Source organism: Pezoporus wallicus, unplaced genomic scaffold, assembly GCF_028554395.1.
Source record: "Pezoporus wallicus isolate ANWC-B61680 ecotype Strahan unplaced genomic scaffold, APGP_CSIRO_Pwel_v1 scaffold_6362, whole genome shotgun sequence".
Classification (NCBI taxonomy): Eukaryota; Metazoa; Chordata; class Aves; order Psittaciformes; family Psittacidae; genus Pezoporus; species Pezoporus wallicus.
In genome coordinates this window covers 259,144-278,123 of record NW_026637663.1, presented here as the reverse complement: position 1 = coordinate 278,123, position 18,980 = coordinate 259,144, and the positions used below count along the sequence as shown (strand labels likewise).

The window sequence follows — 18,980 nt, the reverse complement described above, 5'->3', positions numbered from 1 at the left end:
GACAGGACACCTGACCCAAATTAGCCAAAGGGGTATTCCATACCACAGCACGTCATGCCCAGTATATAAACTGGGGGCAGTTACCCAGAAGGGCTAGATCGCTGCTCGAGTCAGGCTGGGTATTGGTTGGCAGGTGGTGAGTGGTTGTATTCTCTTCCTCTGTTATTTCCCTTATCATTATTATTGGTGGTAGCAGTAGTGGTTTTGTGTTATACCTTAGTTACTGGACTGTTCTTTTTTCAACCTGTGGGAGTTATATTCTTTCCATTCTCCTTCCCATCCCTCCAGGAGCTGGGGGAGTGAGCGAGCAGCTGCATGGTTCTGGGTTGTTGGCTGGGCTTAAACCACGACACTGTCACACAATACAGATGGTGCCATACCCTCTGATCTTGCTTCTGGTGCCCCTAAATCCACCCCCCCCCAGCCCCCCCCCCCCAACCTCCCCCCCAACTCCTGCTCTGGAGGGGTAATACCACCACTCTCACCCACCCTGGACTGCTGAAGGCTCTGGTGACCTGGGCACCAGGGATAAGTGAATAGCTAGGCAATCGGCTGAGACAGGGTATGCGTCAAATCTGACATAGTCTGTGGGCTTGATCTCACAGTGACAATCTCACAAATGGCCCTGGAGCAATGCAATCAAGCAGAAGAGCATCAGCAGATACTTGTATGACACGCAGCCATGGTCTGGAGAGGTCAGAGGGAAGGGAGAGGATTCAGGGAGTTTTCTTAAACAGAAGAAATGGATTTACAACAGTTCAAGAGCAAGCTAATTTCTAAATGAGAAGTCAAAATTTACATTTTTACCTTCCAAGACTTCTAAAAACATCATTGTAAGAGACTGTCATCACTAAAATAACCAGCAGCCATTAAGGACATCAAAATCTTCCCCTTTGTTGAAAGGCACTGCTGCTTCCACACACATTTGTCAAGTCATATTTGTTCTGGTGTTGACTCATGCTGGACAGCAATACAGTAAAACACCAGTCAAATGATTCACTTGGATAACACTCGCGATCAAAGTTTCATTTAGAGTAGGTAACTAAAGCCCACACGGGCTTGTGTACAGAAGTCTCTTCACATGATTGTTTTATTGGCCAAGTACTGCATTGCCATCTACTGGAGAGTGAAGAAGTAAAATCCAATAAAGGGGTCTTGCGTAGTAAAGGAACTATGCTGCCTGTGCATTTTTGTCTTTAACTTTCCCTGTTTCTATACAATTAATCTAAGTCTCTGATGGCTTATAAAATTGTTCTCTGTATGCTAAAGAGTTTGTAGTCTTCACTGTCTTCAAAGTTAAACCACATAAATACCACTTTTAGAGTGAGACAGGTCAAATATTGTAAATAAATGTTTCTTCAAAATGAGCTCACGTGGTCACTTTAGAACTGGAACTACTAGATAAGCAACCAGAAAAAATGCTGCTAAGGATTAAAGCTTTGTTAGTCCTGAACTTCTGTATTTGTTTGACCTTTGTGGTCTAACAATTGTAAAAATGGCTAATAAATGGCTAAATAATATTACTCCTGAGATAAAATTACTACCAACAGAATTTATGCCAAAGGCAAATTAAAACAAAATATCTAAAGCTTTCTGCCTCTGTCCATCTCCTTTGGCCTGTGAAATGAATCTGTGTTATTGAGCTTATTGATATACAGTAAACTCTTCCTGCCTTCCAATCCTTTTTATGTCCATAAAGTTTTATGTTCATAGAACATAGGGAGAAAAAGAATTAAAATTGCTAGCACAGCCTTAGCTCACCCTGCCAAGTGCTCTGCAACTGCCTTTGATGAGCTGAAAGTGTTCCCTACAGGATGCTCCTCTTGATTGCTGCAGAACCTGACCCTCCATTAAGAGACTGTCCAGGTGGCAGGTTTATAAGAAGTGAAAAAATATAAACCTATAGGCCTGCATTAGTGAGGAAGTTTGAGGCAGATATGTGCAGTAACAGAAAGGGTGGGGTTGTGGCTCTGTCAGCTGAGGCTGGTTTGAGTCAGGGTGGTAATACAGAAAATATTTTTTTTTAAAAGATAATTTGTTTAAAAAGACAGATGATTACTCAAAGGTTGGCTGTGTCTCAAGAAGAACGTGCTCCAGCCACCACAACTCTCCTGAGTCCTGCTCACCTGCACCCCTGCCTCCTCCCCATCTTCCTTTACATCTGTCCTGTGCCAGTCCCGTATTTTCACTCACCCTTTTCTCCTCATCATCTCTCCTTGCTTGCCTTGCCATTGTATCATTTCTGAGGTGCTTGTTGCAACCTGTTCTTCGCTGCTGAATACCACAGCTGTAAGTATGTCACTCAAGACAACTTACTCATTGCTGCTGAGGCTCAGCGGTGCAGCAGAAAAAAAGGCATTTTGGTTAGGGAACATCCCATTCAGATCCTACAGCATTACAGCAAATCTGCTGAACAGATATGCACAGTGCACAGTGACTTCAGCCAGCATCAAGACTCTCTTCAAGCTGGACCGTTTTCGGTATGAATAATAAAATCATCTCATCATTTAACTGTTGCATATCAGCAAGTTAACAAAAATCACAGAAGTGATGAGACCCAGACTTTGACAATAGCTGTGATCCTAAAGCAGTGAGGCAGCACGTGCTCAAGGACAGAAGAGGAATAAGTACACTGGAGGGGTTGTTGTTATTGTATTTTATTTTTTTTTTTCATAAATGGTTGAATGATTTTTTCCTAGTGGAGAAAAGATCAGTCCTCAGTCCCCGTGGCTGGACACTAGTATTTATTAGTAAAGTGTTTATCACATCAATTTTGGGGGTTCCTTTTTCAGGAGAAAGTATATTTCTGCTAATCTCCTTTCCTTGAAAACAAAGAACATTGGTTTCATTCTCTGTGTCTCATACAGGGCATGCTGTATATCTCTGAAGAAAATCTACCACACCATCTGACATTGTTCGTACTCCATTTTGTAGCAACCGTTAAGACAGAGGCCAGTCTCAGTGCTAAGCAACATATGACTGGGAGGTAAATAAAATCACTTTACTACAGGTACAGTTATCCTTCAGGCTCTGAGTCAGGAGATCAGTCCATTGGTTCAATTTTCTGTGCAGCAGTTTGGATATTTTTCCATTTTGATGAGGCTATATTTCTTCAAAACAAAGAGAAAAAGCCAAGCAGGGTGGGGAGCTGGGTATGTTTCCAAGCAGAGCTCTGAGATACAGTGTGCAGGAGGCACAAGCTTCAGAAATAATAGTATATTTGTTTTGTTCTCTGTTGCATTAAAAGAAAAAGCTCTGTGATTCGCTGCCATTCAGAAACATTCCGTGTAGCTCTGTGCCATGCCATTTTATCTGCTTCTTGTAGCTCTTACAGGAACCAGTACCACATGCAGCCCTACAGTCCCACCACCTGCACGATGTGGGTGCCATCATGACCCCCTCTTGCCTGAGCGGGTTTACATGTTTCTCTACATTTTACCTACTGGATGTCATTGCAGTCACTGCTATCAAAGCAAGCAGTGACAGAATTGTATGCTGTACAAGAAGAGGGCAGGGATGGTCAGTGCAGCACAGATTTCCTATGAAGAGAGATTAAATAGCTCTGAGGTTGCAAGGCAGAGACTCAGCTAGGATAGGATGAAGGACAGTGAAATTATATTGGCCACAATGGAGAACAGTTTGCTCAGGGGCTTCACAACACAGTGAACCACTGATATTAAATCAACAAAAGGAAATAATTGTTCATGACTGCATGGTTAAATTGTGGCATTCCTTACAGCAAACTACTTCAGATGCCACAAAAATTAAGGAATTGGAGAGATTGTGGAATATAGCTCCATTTATGGCTGCTAAAAAGATTATGGTGTGAGCGCAGGCTTTAGATCAGGACACATTTAAACCACAGACAGCTGGAAGAGTGTACACGGGAAAAGGTGCCACTCTTTCCACAAACATAGTTTAGGATGCATCTGAAGGAAAGATAAAATAACAAGACGAAGAAATCCTCACTCCGACCTTATACTACTGTTCCTACACTAATGTATTTGGGAGACTTGCCGATAGCCTAGAAGGTGCAGCAACTGGAATGTGCAGCTAGTGCTTTCCTCCTTGTATCTCATTTTTGACATGGTCCAGACTAGAGGTAACAGTATTGATTTAGCCATAGTGGTCAAGTATAAGATAGCTTTTCTTTTGGCTAAGAGGAATTTGCAGTACCTCAAACCCCAGTTAAATTGTCCAGAAGCCTGTGAGAATTCAAATGAAATAGGAAAAGGCCTCTCAATTAAAAACTGAATAGCTTACTACTGTGTTACTCCACAGGACTTCTCAAACCTCAGTGGACTTCTCAAACTTCAACTGATGCCAACAGCAGCAGCTAGGGAATGATCTCTCCTGACTGACACTCTGTTTTCACATACAATTTATGGAGCTTAGTTAATGTGTGGCCCTAAACAATTGCTGCTTTTCTCTTTCTGTATGATAATGAATCTTGTGACAAAGCCAAGAGTACCTGATGAGAAGTAAAGGAAGCAGAAATGTTTTCATTGCAAAGATCACACAGGGAGACATGGGTGATTTAAGCACCTGTGCAGTGGGTAACACAAATGTGGCTCATACACTATTTTGCCCTCCCATCCTTTCTTTCCAGCTTACCACTAACACCTCAAAGAGCAGGAAGCAGGGAAACTATCCATCCCATTTAGTCTAGACAAACTCCAGACATTTATTTTCTCACCGTTATTCCAATAACTAATCGTTTAGGGTTGAAGCGACCGCACAAGCCAGAGAAACAACTGCAGCAGCCACTGCTAGACCTTGGGTGCCTGTCCCTGGGAGAGGCTGGGGGCTGCCATGGCAGGGGTGTAGGAGCCTGGTGGAGCACCCCCAAGGCTGGCAGCCACCCACAGTGCTCAGTGGCCTGTTCTCCAGCAAGTGCTCCCAGCACAGACCCCTCTGGGCTCCGTTTTACTGCCCTTCTCACTAAATAAATGGCTGTTCGTGATCCACAAAGCCCACATTCACCACATGTAGCCTATGCATTGAAGTATGCTCCCTGCCACTGTTTTTTATGGGAAAGTGGTGAAAAATCCCTCCGTCAGTGTCAGGTTTTTCCAGGAATAGGGCCTGTTGTGCTAAGTATGTGCACAGGAGGGAGCTTTCCAAGCTTGAGCAATCCATCTGGCAGCAGTATGCAATGCCATAAGATTTGTTTCTGCAGAACAGGATCAAGAGCTGATTTAATTGCATTAGTCACCGAGCAGCAGTACCGCTGATCTTGGACCCAGAGTGCTGGCTGGCCAGCAAGTCTCATGGTTATTTTAACTCTGTTTGTTTGACCTTTTCAGTGGTCTGGACCCCTTGAGGAGCTGGAGAATGCTTAATCCCACCGCTGCTGCCTCTGAAATGCAGAGTGGCTAGGGCCAAGCATTAGCTAAATAGGATGCACAGGCTGAGTAATGGTTCATCTTCACGGGGGAAATGTCTGCCTCTTACTGACTGACTTTAAAGAAACCATTTTTTAAATTGTGTCTGAATTTGATGGGAAAGAAAGAAATGAAGCTTGTTGCTGTTTATTGCTCTGAAGATCATTAAATATTTCTTTCTTTTATTTATTAGCTGTGAGATTTCTTTATAGGCAAATAAATTTACAGATCTGTAGAACAGAACCAAAACCTGACATTTAGACCCAGAACCACTTTTTTTCTCAAAGTTTGTGGGTGTTTGTCTCATGTCATCCACTGATTCAAGCAGGATAAAAAGAAAGAAGCTGAAAAGGTTATGTCCTAAGAGAAAGTTTTCAAAGTCCAACAGGGCTCTCTCTTTCAGCTAGATCATATAGTAACAGTGATACTGTTACTTGCTGCAATTCCTATTGCTGTAGATAAAGTATTGCACAAGTTTAAGTAAGTCTCCAAATAATATTTCCAAAGAGCTGTTTACTGCCAGATCATTATTTTTTTAACCTCTGGAGCCAAACTCTCTGAAACTGCACAGCATCTGGGAAGGAAATCATAGCTCAAATTGCCAGTGTCAGGACAGACGCCAGACAAACTTTGTTCCATAGCAGTGATATCTCACTCATTGCTGTCTGAACAACACACTTGTGTCTTGGAGTCCTGCATTCTTCAGCTTTCAGGAGAACACTTGTCAAAGCTGAACTGACACAACAATCTGTATATGAGAAGCCATAACACAACTCGCCTCCGACTCCTCTCATGCTGGATTACTCCTGCATGGTATATTCTGAAAGAAGAGAAAAGCGAGAAGGAATTTTGCACCAAATAATCTGTAAAACTGTAATATTAACAGACAAGTCATACAGAAATAAGGATGAAATATATAAAATTTATTATATAATCCCTACTATTATGAAGCTCCATACCCTATGGTATCTGAAAGGCCTCAGAAAAAACATAAACCTGATAGCCACATACACTTGAATTGTAACAAGCTACCAAAAGAATCGTATCTCTAGTTTAATAATCTTTATCTCACAGGCTTTTGGTAAAATTTGACAATGTATTTTTAAAAGATCAGACACCACTGAGTTTTGAGGTTGATAAAGATGTTCTAAATGTGCTAACGGGTTATTTGAGCTCACTCCAACACTGAGCTCACAGGGTGAAGCTAATAAAATTGGAATAGTTATCCTTCAGGGCAAGCCTGCTTTTAGCTGGTAGTACTTTACTATTTGAAACTTCCTGATTAACACTTCCTGGGATTCTGTAAATAGTTGGGGAGGAAGACATCTGTGTCCAGATAAAGGACGCTCATGGATTTGCTGTCAGAGATGTGCAGTTCCCAGAGCAGCATTACCAGTGATCCCCATGAGCCAAAGGAGATGACTGTGAAAATGATGCCGCTGGTGACACAGAGAGTGAGAGGGACAAAGGGACAGCCACACAATAGTCCCTGGCTGTGGAAGTCAGCTCGGACTCTAGTAGATTATCCAGTGAAATTTTCAATAGCAAGAAGAATAACATTTAAATTCCTCCAGGTTCATTTATGTTCTGTTTTACTCTGACCGGCAAGTCAGGGGAAGCAGCTGTGATTTCAAAATTCATTTTTATGGTGTGAAATTGCTTTACCACGTAAAGAGTTGGGAGGGGCCGAGGTTTGGTTTTAGCAGAAAGTTAGCATTGCAGACTACATTTCTTTTCGGCTAACTAAAACGTGATAACCTTTCTTCCTGTATTGCCACATAAACATATATGTTACGGCTCCATCCCAGCTCCTGAGGTTAAGAGCTCCAACTCCATTCTGAAAAGATACTCTGTAAAAAAAACATATCCGTATCTATTGGTCTCACTCACTCAAACCTCAGATCTGCTCATTTAAAAGTAAAAAAGATGCTTTTTCAAACTGCCAGTGCTTAAACTGCACCTGGCTCACAAATCATCTCTCATAGACTTCAGCTGCACCTTAACTGTGCCTGCAAGGCATCTTGCTGGGCTGGGATTATGGATGAGGCAGTCAGTGCCGGCAAGAAGACAGCCTGTCTTTCACAGCCCTGAGAGGGTGTGCAGGGCTGGCAGCCTTGTAAAACATCTTTTTCTACTTCTAAGCTAAAAGCATTCAAACTGCTGGTCAGCTGAAGCATTCTGGAAAATCACCTGAGGTTCTGCTGAATACCCCAAGAGCAGAGGGGAGAGGTGGTGCACATTAGTAGCATCATGTAGTTAATGGAAAAGGTTACTATTCTTCTGTTAATGAGGTAGACCAGCATCTTCACAACATTTCTGTTGTTCTTTCCAACACACTTATTGGGAGGGACAGTGTAGTTATGTTACATGAACCACAGAATCCTACTGGAGGGAAGAAACTGTCTGCATGGATAGTTTAAGCGATTCTTTTTAAAATGCAGTCTATGAACTTATAATTGGAAGTCATCTCAGGAAACAAATTCTTCATGGCTTTCTAGAGCATCAGGAAAACGTGAGGACACTGCAGAGCAGCTGTGGGGAGGATGTGCTATCGAGTGAACTGCCAGCCCAGCGCAAACACCACCACCCGCTGGTCCTATCGGCAGGAAATGCTCTGCCTCCAGGGAGGCTGGGGCTGGGGAGACACTGAAACACCCATGGGAAACATCAAGCCCCTGCTGGATGCAGAGGAGCACAAAACAGTGAGGGGGAAGGCTGAAGCAAACCCCAGGAGCTAAGCCGAGGGGCAACAGTGCAACTGCACCTGGAGCCGGGGGGGGGGGGGAGGGAGGGAGGGAGGGAGGGAGTTGGGAGGGAGTATCACAATTAGTTCTTGCCTGTGGGAAACTCAGAGGTTTTGCCAGAAGCAGGGAGGGAGCCTTGAGCTGGTTTTACCAAGGTAAGCTCTCTGCCACTGTTCAAACCTGCAGCGTAACCTAGTACAGAAGCTGCTTAGAGGCAGGGGAAATACTGTAAGGGGGGGGGGAGAGATTCAGATATATGATGTAACTCAAAAGCAGCCTGGTCCGGATCATGCTAAATCTTCTCTCCAAACCCAAGCGTTCCTCAAGGGTTTACCAGCTGCCATGGCCATAGGAGAAATGGTTATCTGTGATCACTTGTATTTCTTGGGAAGCTTTTGCATTTTACCCTTGAAAAAAATGAAGCAGTGTTTTGCCAGGAAGCAAAGGCTGAGCCAAGGGAGTGTGTGGGCTGCTGTCTTAATGCGCCTGATGTAAGGTGTGCAGAAAGGGTGTGTGAGTTCTCAACCTGTGTCTCCAGAAGGATCATTCCTTCTTTTATTCTCCCTTTTATAGGCTTCCCTCACACTCTGTCCTTAGACTTCTTAAGCAAATGGATTGTCATTCAGCTTTAAAGTCCTTAAGCTAAAATCTTTAACTGTAATTTAGCTCCTTTTGATTGTTTAAGCAGTGGTGGAGAACTCTTAGCATCTTTCCCTCTCCCTTTGCAACTTGTTTATGTATCTTGTGTGTAACTCTTCCAGTGACCTTTGTCTCTTGTCTGTGCTCTCTCCTACCAAGTTTTTAACTTCTAGATCTGCTTTTCCCTTCAGTGGCAGTTTTTCTTTCTCATCTATGTTTGTGTGACTCTGCATATGCTAGTAAAAAGACACAGTGCTTTGCAAAACAAGGCAATTTTCCTTGCATTACAAACGTGCACAAAAGTTCCTATTGTGAACCAGTTTGATCTGTGCTCTCACTTAGCAGAATGATAGGAACCTCTTCTGCTGAGTAACTGCCTATCTATTTTCAAGCAGCCCACTTTAAAAGTTGGCAGCTGTTTTATTTATTAAATCAATGTCATTGCAGCTATGCTTTTAAATGGCTGAGGTATTTTATTGGAGGGGCAAAGTCTGCCTAATATAGGCCATCAGAGTTGGCCTATGTTAGTTGTCACAAATCATTTGTAAGTGGCAAAGCCAATGTAAAGAACTACTGTGTAACTAATAAACGTTACCATCTTTATGCTGTAAAAACAAAACCGTTTCTTAGGAAGGAAGGTACCATTTATCAACAGCTTCAGGGTGTAAAAGTTCAAGATGGTGTATGGTAACGTAAGCATGCTTTTTGCACAGTTCTGAACATGTGAAGAGTTATTTAATTTTTATTTTGAGGCTGAGAGGCAGCTGAACCTTTAGCATGGATCTAAAGAGCACACATAAACATTGTTTTTTTTTTCCAGTTCACTTAAATCTCAGTAAACAGGGTTATGCTTACAGTGAGAATTATTTTGGCAGCTATAGCAGAAGGCAAGAGAGATGTGGATAGTTCACACCATTAAGAAAAATATAATTAGGATAAAGCATGTGGCTGTGAGGTGTGAGGGACCAGCCTCTCATTTATTCTCACCAACAGCACAAAGGGAGAATAGGTTTATCTCCCACCAGCTGCCAGCAGCTAATTCTCTCTGTGCTTTGGGAGTCAGAGGCAGGGTTTTTTCAAAGGAGAGGGAGAAATGAATGTCACAAAATGGATAAAGACGATGCTGCTCCTTGGGGTTTTTATGACCGTCATAGCTCCAGGGAGCGCCACAACATTGACTTCAACATAACCTGAGCTATTGGTGGCTTACCTTAGGAAGATTTATCAGAGCATCATTGCTCAAGTCTCTCCACAGAAGTGGCAGCACTTGTAAACAGATGATGATGAACTACCTGTGGAAAATATTCCTTATACATATAGTGCTGTTGGAGGGTAATATCTGCCTGGTAGCAGGTGGCAGCAAGAATCCAGTGAGAAGAGAGAGACTGAGCTTCCTCCTGCTTTTCCTGCTCTGCAACAGCTTGACTTTTGGTGCAACAGCTTTGGGGCTAGTATAGCAGGCAGGCATGCCATTTGCACTGCCTATTCAAGCAGTACTTTTAAGCATCACATTTGCTGAAATAAGAGTTTGGGACTTAAGAAGGGAACAAAACCAGAGGGAAGTGTAGCTCTCTTGGAAGTACCAGTGCTGCATACTCACTCTTTTCCCCTCTGTAGCTCCAAAGCTCTCCAGTAAATACACTCCTCCAATACTGTCTTTTCACAAAAGCATTTGTCAAGGTCTGATTAAAACCAGAATATGCTGCCTGACAAGACCCAGTCTATGATATCAAAGGATCAGTCTGGCAGAGCTAGAAGGGTCTCTGGAGACAGCTATAGTCCCCTGGGGATGGAGCTGCATTCAGCTTCCACTTCTGCCAGCACTCACAGATGCTATCCTCACCAACAGTCAAGCCTCACATATGCTGCCAGCTACCTGGGTAGACAGCACTTCAGCTGCTCCAGGAATACCCCCTGTTGTACAGTACCACGCACCCCATTCTGCCTGCCAGCACTCTTCAGGATGTGCTCAACTGCCTCAATGCTGGGAACCTATTTAACATGTTTTAAGTAGACCATTCTTTAAAAATAGAAAGGAAAGCGGGTTTCCTTGGGTTTATTTAAAAACACACCAAACTGAAAGTCCTGCCTCCCATATGGGCATGTTGAGTAAAAATGTGTAAAAATGATGCTCACTTCTCCCCTCGCTTTCAGCTCTAACAGACTTGCTCAGAATTTAATCTGGTCAAAGAAAGCCACCTCAGGAAAGTGCAACCTCCCACTGTCAACCGACAAGATCATTCATCTGTCACTTATCATCATGTTTCATGAACTTTATGGCATTTGAAGCACTTCTTTTTATGGAATGCGGAACAGAACCAGTGAATTTTCTGCATCCCTCACTGAAGATTTCAGATACACACACACAAAATAAGCTAACACACAGAGCTTTCATTCAGCTACTTCTGTGAAAGAATATTTTATTAATGTTCTGTATTGTGAAAAATGCTTTCATAAGAATACAGAAGGCATACAACATTTTTCTAGTGTTAAGATATGAAATGCGTATGTCTTGGCTTGGGGTTTATAGAACTTTGCCATAGGATTCATTCTTGGTTTTGGGGGTTGGTATTGGGTTTTTATTTGTTTGATTTTTTTTTTTTTTTTTTTTTTTAAGTGCACATGTTAGTTACAAAGGGCATAACACCAAAGAAGGGCAGACTCATGTAATAGCTAGGAGCTGGTTAGTAGCCGCTTGAATAACCAGGTGTTTTCTACTGTGCTTCATTAGTCCTCTCTTTCCACCAGGACCTGACAGAAGAATGCAAGATGCTGTTTGTGTACTGTTACAATCGCGGATATTATTATATTCAAGTGATTTCTAAACCCAGTTACCTCTACCTACCCAGATTAAGAGAGACTGGCATGATGAAAAACATGGGTAACAGCAAGAACATTTTGCACAGGCAGGCATCTGGGAGGCTTTGTTAAGAGGATGGCTGGCACTGAACTGCAGGTGATGAGCCCTGCAAGTGGGCACCCTGGTGGTGCTCAGCCTGGTCCCAGGGTTGGGTTGCAGAGCTGCTCAGGTTGCTCTGTGCTGTGCTGCTATCTAGGGCTCTTCTGCTGGGGTGATCAGCATCCTGCCCGGACAAGCTCCAGCAAAGCACACATTGTGATCTGCACCTCAGCAGGAGCCTCCCCAGAGCTGGAGAGCTGAGAAAAGCACAGCAAAGGTCTCCAGTCAAATAGCACCGGGCAAGCTCTTTGGTTCTGGTCTGGCTCTGCATGGGATGCAACAGCTCCTGGCTGAGTCCTGACCTGAGCTACTCAGTTGCCTCTGTGTTGTGCTGGTGACTTTTCTGCCCAGGACTCTTGCCCAGGGCCTCTCCAAAACTCAGCAGTGTTGTGTTAGTGGGGCAGTTGGAGGGAATGACACCATCCGTAACTTAGATATGGAAGCCCACAGGAATTTGATCTTCAGGGCATTGACTGCTACTTTTCTAACAGAACTGAACTGTCTATTATGATAATACTGAGTTTTCATCTTGCTACCAGACTCAAGCCCTCTGGGAACTTATTAATATTTTAATATATAGATCAACATATGCATACACTAAATGATGGTGTCATGAGCTGCTGAACGGATTTCACAGGGTAGAACTCAGCTATGAAATGTCTTCATTTTACTCAATTTGCACACCTAATGCATAGTTCTGGTAATGCTTACAGTGGTGTGCTGCATATAATAGTTTGAAGAACCATACTGACAAGTTAACAACATATGCAAGATATCATACAGTATGAAGATAGGATGAGGAAGTTGGGGCTGTTCAGCCTGGGGAAGAGAAGGCTGCGTGGAGACCTCATAGCAGCCTTCCAGTATCTGAAGGGGGCCTATAAAGATGCTGGGGAGGGACTCTTCATTAGGGGCTGTAGTGATAGGACAAAGAGTAACGGGTTAAAACTTAAACAGGGGATGTTTAGATTGGATATAAGGAAGAAGTTCTTTACTATAAGGGTAAGAATGGCACTGGAATGGGTTGTCCAGGGGAGTTGTGAATGCTCCATCCCTGGAGGTGTTCAAGGCCAGGGTGGAGAGAGCCTTGGGCGAGATGGTTTAATGTGAGGCGTCCCTGCCCATGGTAGAGGGGCTGGAACTAGATGATCTTAAGGTCCTTTCCAACCCTAACTATTCCATGATTCTATAGCAAACAGAACAGGAGATTTAATCCATGATCTTTATCATGCGATGTACTTGAGCCTAAATGTAGAGCCAAAACACTAACCATTATATTTTCAGAATATGATACTTGCAAGTATCTATCTTTACCTTTCTTGACCACCAGTTCTATTTTGTAAATGCTTCAAGAATTCCCTTGGGGTCCCCACATGATCCAGCATGTACTGGAGGCCAATCCCTCTTCCCCTTACCTTACCGAGTGCTTTATATACTTTGTGAAAGAAGGGGTGCAGAAAGAGACTCCCAGCTCAGGATAAACCACATATTCAAGTCCCCTGAGAAGAGATTCTTAACCCCCAGTTCTGCTGTATTTAGATAGATTATGAAGCGATATTGCAATGCAAATCCAGGTCATCATATCCAATATTTGAAAATGAACCTACTCAGATGTATTGTTGATTAAATATACCCTGACAAATAGGCAAAGCATTTGCAGGGTATATTTAATTTGGATCAAATTGAGATGAATACCACTGAGGTTGCAGAGGGCTTTTTATGCTCTATACGAGTAAAGCCAGGTTCAGGAAACCTTCAGTAAAATCAACACAAACTGACTGTTACATCTGTTTTTCTCCCAGCGGAAAAGCAGATACGGTTTCAGGGTAACTAACAGCTTGCTCGCTTTAAGGAAGACAATGCAGGATAATCTATGGAGTAGTATGACAGAGTTACTGTGAGTACTACTTGTTGGCCTGGTTTATGTTTAACTCATTTTCTGAAAAGAATCTTTCTGGTTATTGTGCCTGTTGCTCCCATCCCCATTGAAAACTTGAGACAGACCTTAAAAAGATAAAAATCAATGATGACATGCAAATAGAGAGTTGACATAGGGTTCTAGCTCACTTTGTAATTAGCATTTTCTCTTATTAGAAAGAACATATATATATATACTATATGCACATTTACTTTCCTATATACAGTTTGACACTTTAAGTTTGGAAAATTTCCCATTAACAATCTAAGAAACTTATCTAAGCTCCATCTCACATCCCTGCTTTATTGCTTTTTGGTTTGTCTTTACATTTTCTTCATCACTAAAGCTCACAGTATATACTAAAACATCTGTTGACAGGATAAATAATGTTTCTCATGGTGTTTTTAGCAGCAAGAATGTTTTTTTTTAAGGCTGGAGTACTAATGCCAAACAAATTTACAGTTACTTTTGGCATTGTAAGCAATAGAGCTGTTCATTCTGTTCAGAAAGCATAGAATCATAGAATAGTTAGGGTTAGAAAGGACATTAAGATCATCTAGTTCCAACCCCCCTGCCATGGGCAGGGACACCTCACACTAAATCATCTCACCCAAGGCCTCGTCCAAACTGGTCTTGAACACTGCCAGGGATGGAGCATTCCCACCCTCCCTGGGCAACCTATTCCAGTGCCTCACCACCCTAACAGGAGAGAACTTCTTCCTTATATCCAATCTAAACTTCCCCTGTTTAAGTTTTAACCCGTTACCCCTTGTCCTGTCACTATGGTCCCTAATGAAGAGTCCCTGCCCAGCATCCCTATAGGCCCCCTTCAGATACTGTAAGGCTGCTATGAGGTCTCCACGCAGCCTTCTCTTCTCCAGGCTGAACAGCCCCAACTTTCTCAGCCTATCTTCATAGGGGAGGTGCTCCAGTCCCCTGATCATCCTTGTGGCCCTCCTCTGGACTTGTTCCAACAGTTCCATGTCCTTTTTATGTTGAGGACACCAGAACTGCACACAATGCTGTAGGTGAGGTCTCACAAGAGCAGAGGAGAGGGGCAGGATCACCTCCTTCGACCTGCTGGTCACGCTCCTTTTGATGCAGCCCAGGATATGGTTGGCTTTCTGGGCTGTGAGTGCACACTGCAGCTGGCTCATGTTCATTTTCTCATCAACCAGCACACCCAAGTCCTTCTTGTCAGGGCTGCTCTGAATCTCTTCTCTGCCCAACCTGTAGCTGTGCCTGGGATTGCTCCGACCCAGGTGTAGGACCTTGCAGTTGGCATGGTTAAACTTCATGAGGTTGGCATCAGCCCACCTCACAAGCATGTCATGGATGGCATTCCTTCCCTCCAGCGTATCAACCGAACCACACAGCTTGGTGTCATTGGCAAACTTGCTGAGGGCGCACTCAATCCCACTGTCCACGTCACCGACAAAGATGTTGAACAAGACCTGTCCGAACACTGATCCCTGAGGGACACCACTTGTTACTGGTCTCCAGCCGGACATTGACCCATTGACCACAACTTTTTGCGTGCGGCCATCCAGCCAGTTCTTTATCCACCGAGTGGTCCATCCATCAAATTGATGTCTCTCCAGTTTAGAGACAAGGATGTCGTGTGGGACAGTGTCGAACGCTTTGCACAAGTCCAGGTAGATGACATCAACTGCTCTACCCCTGTCCATCAGTTCTGCAGCCCTATCATAGAAGGCATGTGACAAGTAAGTAAAGTTTAAGTAGACAGAAAATGCTTTTCCATTATTCTGATTAAACTTTCTAATCAGGAAGGACGTAGACTACAGAGAAAATGTTGAAAATTTATTTCAAAGGCAGGTTATAGATTGAGGAGAGACCCAGTAAAACCTGGGATGAATAATCTATCCCAAAGCCAAAAGACTCTGAACGAAAAAGCTTAACCAGTTGGAAGAAAATGACAGATGATTCTGTCAGTTTGAATCAAGCAGAAGAGTGAAACCCAATTTCCTGGGAGTTCATGAAGAGAGGTATTTCAGAAAAAGTGCAATAAAGTAAGGATTCTGTATCCAGAAGGTCAAAATCACGCAGTGAAAAACTCTTTTCAGCAGGTGGAGATTGCCAGCCTTTTTAAGCGGTGATGTCGAGTCTCATCAGCTAGAGAACTGCAGATGCAAGCAGTAGCTGCACAGGAGGCATCAGAAAAACCTGTAAGCACATATTTTTCACAGTAACTCACTAGGTGTCATTTCCCACTCAGGACAGAGCATACACACTCTCTGTCTCAGTGCTGAAAGGTGCCATTTTCAGAGTGAAGCAGTAAAACTGATCTGCTGACCTCCACAGCAATTCAAGTGAGATTACTGCCATTTTTGCATAACTAAGAGTGGTGATTTCTACCCAATCTCCCCCTCTCCCTCCTCCCCTTACATTTCCAGGAGGACAAAATGTCTTAGAAGTTTAGAAAGCAATAATATAGATGTAAATATTGGCACTGAACTCCCTGAGTTGGAGAGGACAAATGAGGCAGCTCAGAAGTCCTGGCTCCAGCTCCTTCAGGTTCTGGATGACCTGTGGAGAAAACTGCATGTGGTTCTGCCTCACTGGTGTGGGATGAAGCGTTAGGAGCCTGGCAGTCAAGGAAGAGGGATTTCTGACCACAGAAGTTCCAGCCATCTATTGCTTTCCTATCTTAAAAAGTAAACATCTAAGTACAGTCTTGTGGCTGCATTACTGGGTCTTCAGGAGCTGTTTTGACCGATACTGAGTGTATTGAAATCCATGGACCATCTGATTCACACAAAAGTACTGACTAAATAATATCAAACCTAAAAATAAAATAAAATCTTTCATTTTGGGATAAGTGAATAAATTTTCAGGTCCTGACTATAGAAGTTTTATCTAGGTGGCCTCGGAAAGTTGTTGAGCTCATCACAAATGTACAGAAAAGACTCTTTTATTAACATATTTTTGTGAGTCTTAATTCTGTTCAGAAATTTGAAGTACAGTCAGTTTAATTGTACCATGAGGCTGATTCAGTGTTCTAAGTGGAGCATAATCTTATTCTTGTCTTTAGGTATATTTTCTGAATTAGGTAACTTTCTACTAAAATGCTCAGCAGTAAGAGTTAACGTTAAATTTAGACTGTCATCTTCAGATTTTAGAGTCAATACCATATAGAGATGAATAGGTCATACCAATTGCAAATTATTCTTTTGATTGTCTTTGATCTCTTGAACATAAATCTGCATCAATCCTGTTTGAGTCATGTCTTCAAGGATTTCTTCACAGCCATGACTCTGAGGAACATAATTTCTTTTAAATGGGATGTAGACTTCAGAGCACCAGCTCAATAACAAATTTAATAATGACATAAAGTCTTGCGTGAATGCAGCACAAGAACTTTCAGAAAGCACAAGATTTCAGTTGAACTGAAGCTGTGCCCTTCATTTTCCACCTTCTTGCTTTCTTCCTGTCATACTTACTTCAGGTTGGTATTTGTTTCTATAGCACACAGTAAGCTAAAGCTTAAGTAAGTATCATCTCTTGACTCCTCCTGCCTGTTTCTTTTCATCTCTGTGAAATATTTATTGCTGTTTCTTATATTCTTATATCCTGAAGGGTGTGGCTTTTGTTTACATCTTAATGGAATTAAATAGCAGGATGTGTTTGCACAAGCCTTACAGGCATGCTCCTGCTTCTGCTCACGTATTAAAGCTGCTTGTATGGGACTCAAAAAGTGAAGCTTTGTAAGCAAAGGTCTACATTTCTGGTAGAATAGGAAATGTTCCACATTACATAACAAGAAAAACTCTAATTTTGGGACCATTCACCCAGCTGGGCAGTTTAGTTTGTTTCCCTGCAGTTATGAATGTATTTTGCATCTTTCTACTCTGGACGCAATTCATGTGACACAGCATGGATACAGCCTAATCATTTGGCAGAAGTTTCGCCAGTTTAAAATCGGTTTGCTTGTCCCTAAATCTACTACCAAACAGTTGCTCATTTGTAGCTAAATTTACAAAAGGATACAGTGGTCTCAACACTGCAGCACCTGATTTTCAGGTGAGCATGGCCCTCCCATGCAAGGTGCAGGAAATGAGTGTTGAGTCTTCCTCTTGACTCAAACTATTTAAACTCAGATGTGGCACTTTTCTGCAAGGCTTCCTCCTTCAGGAGGAAGGCTCCTGGGCCTAGGGTTCTTGAAGTCCTTATGCAAAGTGGAGCACCCTTAAACAGGGCCAGAATGGCAGGCATAGGTCCCTGGGCAGGAGACTCATCCGTGGGTGAGACGGAGTCAAGCCTTCATGTCCTGTTTCCTCTGTGAGCTGAACAAGCTAATAGAATTTGTAGATGGAAACAAAACCTCTTTGCGCATCTATCTGGCACCTGAGAGCTCTGAGGAAGTTGTTATTGTCGCTTGACTTCTGTGGCAAGGAAAAGGATGCTTATTACAATCTGAATTAAACTGCACCCACAAACTGTAAATACTGTGACATACTTTTCCTCCAAAAGTACTGAGAGAATTATGTGTGTGAACTTGTACTTGCAATTAGACAGCTCTTCTTAGCTGCTTCTGGGCAAGCCTCATTTGGTATATCTGTGCTGCTAAATAAACCATGGCAGGAAGTAATACATGGCCGAGTGGTGCAAGATGTGTCCTGTTAGTCCTTCCAGTGTCTGGCTCTCCTCTGAGCAGGAAGTGCCCGTATGTCTGGTAGAGTGCCTTGCCCTGCACCTCCTTGGGGCCTCATCTGCAGTACTGTTGCCCTAGGAGGTGATTGATGGGCTTTGGGAAGTTTTGGGTTTGGCTTTCTTTCCACTTCAGTGCATCTGAAACACTCACCTAGGCTGCATTGCAGCCCACAATAGTGATGGGTTTAGAGCATGAAACTGAGGGTATTGTCACATGTCATGGTGTCACTTGGGACACTTTTGTGGTACAAAGTCTGATAGAATTGTGTCAGAAAAGTAGGTGGGGGAAGCCAAACATGGGGCAACCATGTCCATAATGCCCTTTGGGAGCCATCCATGGAGTGAAATATCTCTAGCACTGCACCCACTCACCTCCTGGAGAAGGCTATCAGGTGTAGGCCACACCAGGGAGCTCACTAGCAACTGAGCAATATCCCTCACCTGAGCCGCAGTGCTAATGCTTGCTGCTTAGTTTACTTTTATCTTTAAATCCAGCAGTAGTGCTCAGAGAGGCTCAGCAGAGGCCAGGGGCTGTAATTCCTGTCCTTGCAGAGGTGGACTGTAATGAGGGAGAACAGACCACGGGAGGAATTTTGTTTCATAGCTTACGTAAGGGCTGTTTATTTGAGCCATATGATGCTTGGAAAAAGTGAAACAGAGACAAC

General features: G+C 43.1%; 1 long non-coding RNA gene across 1 annotated transcript; it reads left to right on the top strand.

Annotated features, from left to right (window-relative positions):
• The first annotated feature begins 1,711 nt into the window (after nucleotides 1–1,711).
• Nucleotides 1,712–4,757, top strand: LOC130597902 (uncharacterized). Its single transcript, XR_008971878.1, has 3 exons — nucleotides 1,712–1,866; nucleotides 2,868–2,986; nucleotides 4,282–4,757. It is a non-coding gene; the product is annotated as an uncharacterized LOC130597902 (long non-coding RNA).
• The last annotated feature ends 14,223 nt before the right edge of the window (nucleotides 4,758–18,980 follow it).